This window comes from Momordica charantia (genome assembly GCF_013281855.1).
Source record: "Momordica charantia cultivar OHB3-1 chromosome 10 unlocalized genomic scaffold, Mcharantia_2.0 BLBB01000010.1, whole genome shotgun sequence".
Classification (NCBI taxonomy): Eukaryota; Viridiplantae; Streptophyta; class Magnoliopsida; order Cucurbitales; family Cucurbitaceae; genus Momordica; species Momordica charantia.
Window position 1 is genome coordinate 14,351,881 of NW_028275158.1, and position 9,317 is coordinate 14,361,197.

General features: G+C 38.3%; 1 long non-coding RNA gene across 1 annotated transcript; it reads left to right on the plus strand.

Moving 5' to 3' along the window:
• Positions 1 to 404: 404 nt before the first annotated feature.
• On the plus strand, positions 405 to 3,135 carry LOC148208624 (uncharacterized). The gene is made up of 3 exons (XR_015788416.1): positions 405 to 1,083; positions 1,175 to 1,212; positions 2,829 to 3,135. It is a non-coding gene; the product is annotated as an uncharacterized LOC148208624 (long non-coding RNA).
• The last annotated feature ends 6,182 nt before the right edge of the window (positions 3,136 to 9,317 follow it).

Genomic DNA, 9,317 nt, shown 5'->3' on the forward strand with positions numbered 1-9,317 from the left:
ATGAGATAAATAGTGTCTTTGGATTTTTCCGTAAGCTGATAACTTTAATTCTTGGATTTTCAAATTTTGAAATTCTAATTTTTGGCTAAATTAGAATTAAGTTTTATTTCATTGGATTGATATAATTTAAGTTATCGACCTGTGTAAGAGATTTTTAGTTAAATCTTAAATTCACAGTTTCTAGGATTTTTCCTAAATTCTACCTTTTGGATTATTATTCTTGGGTTTTAAAGTTTAGGTTAACTATTTTATTTCGGATTATTGTGGGTTTTATTTGATTTCTAAAGTGTAATTATTGGGCCTATTGTATTGGGCCATTGTGTTATTTAGTTGGGCCTCCTTTAAGAATGAGGAATTGGGCTTTTAGTTTTAAAACAAATTAAAGAAAAATGAATTAAAACAAAAAGAAAACCCTAAACCTCCTTCCCTTCTCTCTTTCTTCTTCTTCTTCTTCTTCTTCTTCCCCTATCCACTAGCTGCCGCCCGCCAAACACCTACCACAGCCTCTTCTCCGGTGACAACACTTCGTGGCGATGCATTGTTCCTCTGACGATTCCTCGACGCAGTGGTGGCGATAAGGTGTTGCTCCTCCTTTTTCACGTAGATCTGGCATCGCTCCTCCCCCGCACTCCGATTTCTTACATCTTCGAGTAACTCCGAGGAGATCCCACAATGTTCAACAGCGACCCTCTACAAACGGTGGCGATTTGCAGCATCTCTCCGGTGGTGTGCGTTCAACGAACAAGAAACCCAGCGGCCTGAAACCATGACTAGCAGCAATTTCGGCGTCCTACATAGATCTCGCAGCAGTTAGAGTGGTTTTGCATTCATTCGTGACAGATTGGCATTTGGCAGCAGCTTCCAATGGCTTCTGGTCCAAAGAACGACTCCTTCGTCACCTAGGCTCGTATACAACAGTGTTTGGTAGCAGATTTGGTGCGTCTCCTCTGCTGTAACTCGTGGACAGCAGCATTTCAAGGGCATTCGGCGCTTAACCACACTTATTCCGAGCTCGATCTAAGTTGCCCACTATTGTTCGAATTAGGACTAAGTCACCCACGCCCATACGAAGTTAGTTTTGTGGTAACGAACCCTTTGAACTCTCTTATGATCAATTGTTATGGCTAAAAAAATGGTTTTTGACATGCAATGTTTTTTTTTATTGGATGCCTAGGTACTGAAACAACGCAAGATCAAAGGGCGTAGGAGTGTGTAAGTAGTCCGTACTTGAGGGGATTGTTTGCTATTTGATTGTGGATCTATGAGTGTCTTTTGAATGATTGTTGTGATTGATGATACCTTATAAATGTTGTTTATGATATAATTGTTGAGTAACATTTGGAAGTACACGTAGGTATGGGATATACTGTATTATGAGCTATATATATGTTGGATGTAATATTGGTTGACAACGTTGGATTGATGTTATGTTCTGGTTGGGATGAATGAGAAAGTTGTGTTAACGGTTTTGGTTCTATGATTTGTTGTGTTTGGAGCATGCTGGCTTTGTTGTGCGACTTGTATTTGAAAATTAACTATTGAGAACTTGTTTAATAAGATATGTGTTGGCTTCCTTTTCTTAATTCAAAGCATGCTGAATGTTAAGAGAAATGTATTCTTGTGATCTTGATGACCATGCATGAATGATAGTTGCATAGGTTCGTATATAACGCATGTTGCATTGATGTGAGATAATTTAAGCATGGGTCATGGCTTAGAAGGATGTAGGATTCTGGTAAGAGTTTCAGGATGTAATGAAGTGGATGGAAGACTAACAGGGCCAGAGGGCTGGCACGTCACTAGTTGGGTATCGAGCCTCCAGGTGCAAAAGTCAGGGATCGATACCCCAACTTGGTAGAGATGAGTGTGGAGGCTCCGGGTACAAAGGTCGAGGGTCGGCACGGTGATTCTAATTGTTGAATTAGTATTTGATCTTGATGTGGTGGCGGTGACCAATACGTTGAGTAGTCGTCGATGCCTTGGGGATAAATGTCAAGGGTCGATGCACAGTTCAAGCCCCTTGGGATAAATGGCAAGGTCGAACATCAAGCTTCTGTAGATGAGTGTCGGGGCCTTAGGATTAAATGGCAAGGGCCGATACGATTCAAGGTGTTAGACTTGGATGACTAACATAAATTGCTTGGAGTCTAAGGACCAATACGTTGAGTAGTCATCAATACCTTAGGGATAAATGTCAAAGGTCGATGCACAGTTTAAGGCCTTGGGGATAAATGGCAAGGTCGAACGCCAAGCTTCTGTAGATGAGTGTCAGGCCTTGGGAATAAATGGCAAGGGTTGATATGATTCGAGGAGTTAGATTTGGAGGGCTAACATAGTGTGATAGGTTAGGAGGTGCTTGGAGGCCAAGGACCATTACGTTTGGTAGTAGTTGAAGCCTTGGGGATAAATTTCAAGGTCCAACATCGAGCACCATAGAGAAGTGTGGATGCCTTGGCTATGCGAGGTCAGGGGTCGGTACGACTCAAAGGAGTAAGTCTTGGAGGAATTAGGAAAGAGAACTAGTGAATTGAGATGTAAGAATGAGTTTGACATGTATGGTGCTTGTTTAGTTAAATTTATGCATAAACTGCTTCTTCTAATATGCTTCTTTTTACTTAAGGCTTGAAGTTAATGATAAGCATGATGTGTTGATTCTTTGATAAGCATGATGTGTGGGTTCTTTGCTAAGCATGTTGTTTGTGCATGACCCTACAAGTGTGTACTGCTTACTGGATACCGTGGTTGTACTCACCCCTTATTTTTCTCACCAAACTTTGTAGGTAAGAGTGGTTGTACTCACCCCTTGTTTTTCTCACCAAACTTTGTAGGTAACAGGGTTACTCTTTAGAATGGTGGTGGCGAAAAGGAGGCTTGACTGGAAAGACCATTAGTTGTGCTGCTTGCATTTAATTTCTTTTAGTTAGGATAGTTGTAGTTATTTCATCTTGTAGTTGAGTTGTTAGTGGTTGGTTTGTTTACTTTTATGGTTTAAATGATGTTTTAAGGTTGTCAATTCATTATTCTTTTTAGAACATTAATTTTGTTAGCTTCTTGAATTATGGGACTGTCGCCTACTTAGGCTGCTTATGAATACATTTGTTTAAGTTAATCGAACTTGAGTTAGCTTTTGCTTCATTGTCATTCGATATGTTAATATTCATTAGTGGATCGTTTATGGTTAGTAAAGGTTTCCTTCAGGTGTTTGGATAATGTGAAGTTGGTATTAAATGGATTATCTGTAAAGGATTTGAGTTTTTCTTAAATCTTTAGTGTTGTTGTTTTGTTTGTTCAAGCTCTCGTGCGTGTTGAAATCAGAGTAGCGCAGAAGAAGTATGGTGGTTTTTATTGTTTAGTCTTGTGGTGAAGTTAATTCCCTTGTTTAAGTGAAAATTTTAGGTAGTCTTAGTAACGGTCCCCATTTGGAATTGTTGAAAATCCTGGGGCGTTACAGTTGGTATCAGAGCGGGAACCTCTCCCAGTAGGATGTGGTTCGGGGACGAACCAAGGCGGAAGCTGGTGGGCATGTGACACCCAACTAGAGAGGAGGGGTACATGAATGAACTGATACCACATCCAAATGAGAGGGATCCCGAGATCATGGAAGAGTGGTCAATAAAGGCTTAAAAAGAATTGATAGTCACTACCTATATCAACAAGGTGTACCTTCCTTTTCGGTGGTTCAATTGTAAGAATTCCAAAGTAAAACGTACTTGGCTTAGAGTAATCTTAGGTTGGGTGACCTCCTAGTCATTTTACTAGGAAGCACGTGAGTGAGGACAAAGTTATGTCCTGCTGACTTTATATACCTGGTCGGTGGAAGACACCTAGTCTACAGTATAAACCTAGTTGGTAGAAGACATCTATTCAGCAGAGACCTTGCCATGCCTTGGATCCGGTCATGCTCCAGAGTCTGGTCATGATTAGTTTTGTCCTTCCGTGGAGCTCGGTCGGACGTAGGTTGCCTTTTGTTGTTTGAGTTTTTCAAACGGAGGGTTGTGTTTTTGATACTTTCCCTTGACTTTTCACAGTAGTCAGTTTGTCTTTTGGATGCCTTAGAACTTCATCAAGTTGCTTTCTCCATTATGGGATTTGTTGTCGTTTCTCCTGGAACCTATTTTGGAATCTGTCGATATAGCTCATCCTGGATTTGTCCTGGAACTTGTCGATTTGCTTGCTCTAGGTCTTGCCCCATAACATGTAGACTTGCTTTGTCACAGACCTCATCGCGTTTAAGCAGTTCTTCTTCTTCTTATGGGTTGACTTATGTTACCCAATATTTGTCTTGGAATTTGTTGATTCATTCGTTTTGGGTCCTGGCCCAGAACTTGTTGATTTGCTTTTTCCTCGTCTATCTCAGAAAATAGGAGCCTTCAAAATCCATGTCGATTTGTTTATCCCTAGATCTCTCGGATCCGAGTAGTTCTCAGTTAATTTGTTGTTATTCGTATGTTAAAGGGATCGATTCTAAATCTTCAGCAGGTTTTTCCCTGTCTCGGGTGGGTGATTCCATGTGATGACCAGGGCTCGGGTCGGCCTTTTCATCGCAGTCGATTGTGTCGTTATCTGTCAAGGGTATTAAACCGGTTGCGTGATCTAATCTCATGGCATGATCTGTTTCCATCCTTCTGGTGGTTAAGTGGTCACCTACTGGAGATGTTGAACTATTGGCATGACATGTTCTCACTTCACTATCAAGACCTTGTCGTCATCCTCGTTGATTTGATTAGGGTTCTGGGCATGTTGCTCTCCCTATCTTGAAACTCGTGGGCTTATCTCCTTCGAAATTTCATCACGTAAGACCTGTCCTTGGTTCATCCCTCTTCTTGGATGACAATCGTAGTCGGAACACGGTTGATCTCTCAAGAGTTCATATTGTTGGCTTTTAGATCTTAGTCGTTCCCACAGACGGCGCCAATTGTTGATGCAGAAATTTGGGCTCTTGGGATTCTGCCAAATTCGCCCCAATCTTATAAAATAAAAGGGATCGACGAGACCGGCAAAACAAAACAACATTAAAGACCGTGTGGCTCTTGCCACACAGGCTCCGATGTTTAAATCAAAATCAGAGTAGTTGAGTATAAATTGTAGAGTGTTGTGAGCATACCTTTAGGGTTTGGCTTACTTCTCTGTTTATAGGAGTTGAATCTTAATCCCTCTAGGGATTGTAGAATTCGAGTCCTAATATATCTAGGAAATCTGGTTATCTGAATCTTGAGAGAATCTTGACGCAATCAGGATATCTTCTACTTTTGAATATATGATATCTTCTCCTTTTGAATATAGGAAATCTTCTCCTGAATCATAAGGCCATCAAGAAATCTTCTCTTTTGAATTCCTTAAATAAAGGGAATTTGAATTGTTGAAAATTAGGATTTTCTCATCCATAACATGCTGCGTGTGAGATTTGGCTAGTGTATGCAGGACTTGAATAAAAGATGGGGGAAAAGGCGTCATAAATGGAGGGTGAACCTGTCTTCTTGGTGCTTGGGATAGTTCTAATGGAATGGTTCGGGAGTGATAAGATTGAATCCCCAGCAGAAGTAGTTGATCGCTTGTGATTCGATTATGTTTATAAATTATACATTGTCGATTTTTTAAATAGAACCGATTATAATCTAAACAATAAGTTAAGTCTCACGGGAGGAAGAGAACTTACATTTGAAGACCGTTGGGAAATCTTCTTCCTCGAACCCGAATTTTGATTCGACACGAACAAACTAACACGATCGCACGAACGAAAGAACACCAGCACAAAGCAACCTTGCTACGTCTCTAGGATTAAGAACCCGAATTGTGGGATCTTAATTATTCGAGAAGGGACAACTGGGAATTGTCTAGACATATTAAGGTAATGAGAGAGAACGCCTTTTTTGTTTTTTGTACAACCTTTTGCCAGAAAAATGAAGCAACCCGAATCATAGAAAAAACTTTCTAATTTAACGATATGAGGGAAGAGAACGAGTGGAAGTAACTTCCCACTCTCCACCTCACCACTTCGAAGCAAAAATTATGGGAAGTAGTGGGATTTTGTTAATTATGTTATTAAATAACATAATTAACATAATTAATAATTATTATAATTATTATATTTAATTTAATAAGTAAATAAATTAATTAATTAATTAAAACTATTTTAATTTAATTAGTAATTAATTAAATCTTATTTAATTAATTAAATAAATAAACATAATTTAATTAAATCATATTTAATTAAACTAATAAATATTTTAGTCATATTCAAGTATACATTTCCCTTGCAATCTATAGTATTTAATATGAATCTAATTCACATTCAACTATAACCTATAGTATTTAACGGGAATCTAATTCACATTAAACTTTAACCTATAGTTTTAATATGAATTCAATTCACATTATTCTCTCATAATATATAGTTTTATAATTTATCATCATACATTATAATAAATTGTGTCATACACAATTAACTCAAATTTCTTTCAATTAAATTTGAACAATTCAAATTCTTTCGAAGACTTAATGTTCTTAATTACCCTTTACAAGCTAGCAAAGGGACCTATTGGACCTATAGATCAGAAGCTCCAACGTTACGAGATTAATTGGTTACACTCATTAACCACCTTAACCAACATAAATTAACTACTAGTTACTTCACTAAAAACCTGCAACAACACTCTTCTCACTATAGAATATTTCCGTGTCCACGGATCTCGACCATTAACAACATATCAATCCTTCACTAGTGTTCGTAACCACAGACGGGTCAAATTATCGTTTTACCCCTGTGTTACATCTTGTAGCTTAAGTACCATTGATCCTCTAATAAACAACCTGGTTATGGTCCGACTAATAACCAGAATTCTCTTTTGGGCCAGTGAGAGGGTGGGACTCCTTGTTCAAGTCTTAGAGTTAGCACTAAAGGGAATACTCATCTACTCCACTAAAGTCAGGGAGGAGTGCATTCGATCTTATGAAGTTATGTTCCCAGCTCTCTACTCGGTCTTGTCCCTAAAATGGTAGGAATGTTGAGTTGGCAACTCGGGTCACTCACACCTATACAGATCAAAGAACAAACCCTCATGGGCATGATTCCATAACTCACTCAGGATTGAGAATGAGTTGTCTGGTCATCCTATAAAATAGCAATCTATTAGTCAACGGTATTACATCTAAAGATTGGCTATTTCGCAGTCCTGTCTTATACAAACTCATTGTATAGGATACCTCCACTCGAATGTCTCCACACGAACGACCTAGATCGGGTGGTCTGTAACATTTACAAAGTGGGTCGTATCCACAGTGTTGCCAAGATAAAGTCTCCAGCCTTATCCATATACTATAAACCCTCTAGGTTATTTCCGGGACATTATCCACTTTAATATCGATGGTATATCAAATATATACCCAGTATACATATTGTCCTGGTTACATGAAAATAACATTGGATGTCTAGTTTATTGGATTTGGACAATGCAATGCTATAAATTCAACAACAAATTGATTGAATATGAAACCATAACTTTATTGAATATAAATTTGTTTTTGCATAATTACAAACTATGAGTTAAGGGCAACAAAATCAACAAGGAGGAGTGGGTGGAGGTCCAAATGAGGGCCAATTATCCTTTCGCTCATGCTCTGTTTCTTTCTTGCCCTTTGATTTCGTTGGGGAATTACCCTCCATGGCCACTGAATCGAAAAATCGCACGACGTGAGGGTTAAAATTTCGTGGGTTTTTGTCAGTTTAAAGAAACGTGAGATTCTAGAGCTTTTCAAGTGGAGTTTAGGCAAGGGAAGTTTGGGCATTTATAGTTATAAAATTACCGGAAATGCCCATTGAAAAATTGAACAAAAATTAGCCCTAAGAGATTTTCCAAGTTCTACCAAGTAGCGTCAGGCGTTATTTTAAACACCTTAATTTCTTTCACCTGCAATATCAGACAAACAAAATACATTTTAGCAATAAATAATTCTTTTAAAAGCAAAACTAATGGTACAAAACAAAAGCCAAATAGTGACATTTTATTTTACACATAATTTCCCTTGAAAACGAGCCTGACTGCAACTGAGGAACCATTCCTTACCATGATATCGTCAATCACGAAGTGTCACAAAGGTTTTACCTCTTTCAATTTGCCCTACAAAATATTTTCCACATGTTGTGGTATGAATATCCAAACTATGTTCACACTTGGTGAAGAGTTGCATCTATTCAAGCAAAGATAAGGCACCTTCTCATCCAAGGAGCTTAATGAATCTAAAAATCCAGATTCATTGTCATATTTAATGAATTATGTAACATTTAAATTCATGTATTTTCATTTAATAAGGTTCATGTATGGATGTGAAAGGGTGTAGGCTTAATTTAAACTAGTTCGCCAAGGGTTGTGTATTTTCATTATATTTTTTCAATTACTATAAATAGGTGTACATTTGCTTTCCAATGAAAGCATTTGATGGATGAAAATTTCAGATTGAGATTAGTCTCTCTCAAGCTTTAAGCTTTCTATGTATTCTTGTGTTAGAATGCATGTTTCAGAACTTTCAATAGTGTTTGATGAATTAGGTAGTGGAGAGTTCGAATCTTGCTTGAATGGATGCAACTCTTCACCAAGTGTGAACATAGCTTAGATATTCATATCATGCTCCCTTTCTTCGGAAAGATTCGTCCTCAAATCTAAAGGATCTCCTTGGATGGCAAATTTGAAGTCATGTGCATGTCATGATATTGCACTACTTGGATCCCTCTTCGCTCGGGATTTTCGATATTGGATGTGGTAAAAAGTAAAGATGAGGTGATACTTCTTATGAAACCTCTGGGACTCATACACCCCATGTGGATGACATTGGCTCATTTTAGAAGCAACTCTTGACTTTTGCTTTGCAATAAGCAATTTAACCTTTTACAAGAATGCAAAAGAAAAACTTTGCACACATGGTTTAAGTGCACCCGTTACAAAGCAACTTCGTTAATTCTGTTACAAGCTCTTGTATATGTTGTTTTGAAAACAAAACAATGTGATCCTCCCTAATTCTCATAACCGGACTCTCTTCCACATTAATCTCCATACAATCCTCTATTACGTTTGTCCACACGCCTCACTTTTGTCACTTTTTGTCTCCCATTAACATGGATCAATAGAGATTTCCACACTTTTTTCGCTAGTTTCCACATCACCTCGAATGACCTCACAATTGGATACTTCCACGTAGGCCATCACATGATCTTCCTCGTGTTGAATTGGTTGGTCATCCTCTTGAGGCACAAAATAATCTTCCTATTTTTTATGGATTTTGCGGCTTCTCACACCTTGGCTTGGTCCCTCAAATTAATTCCT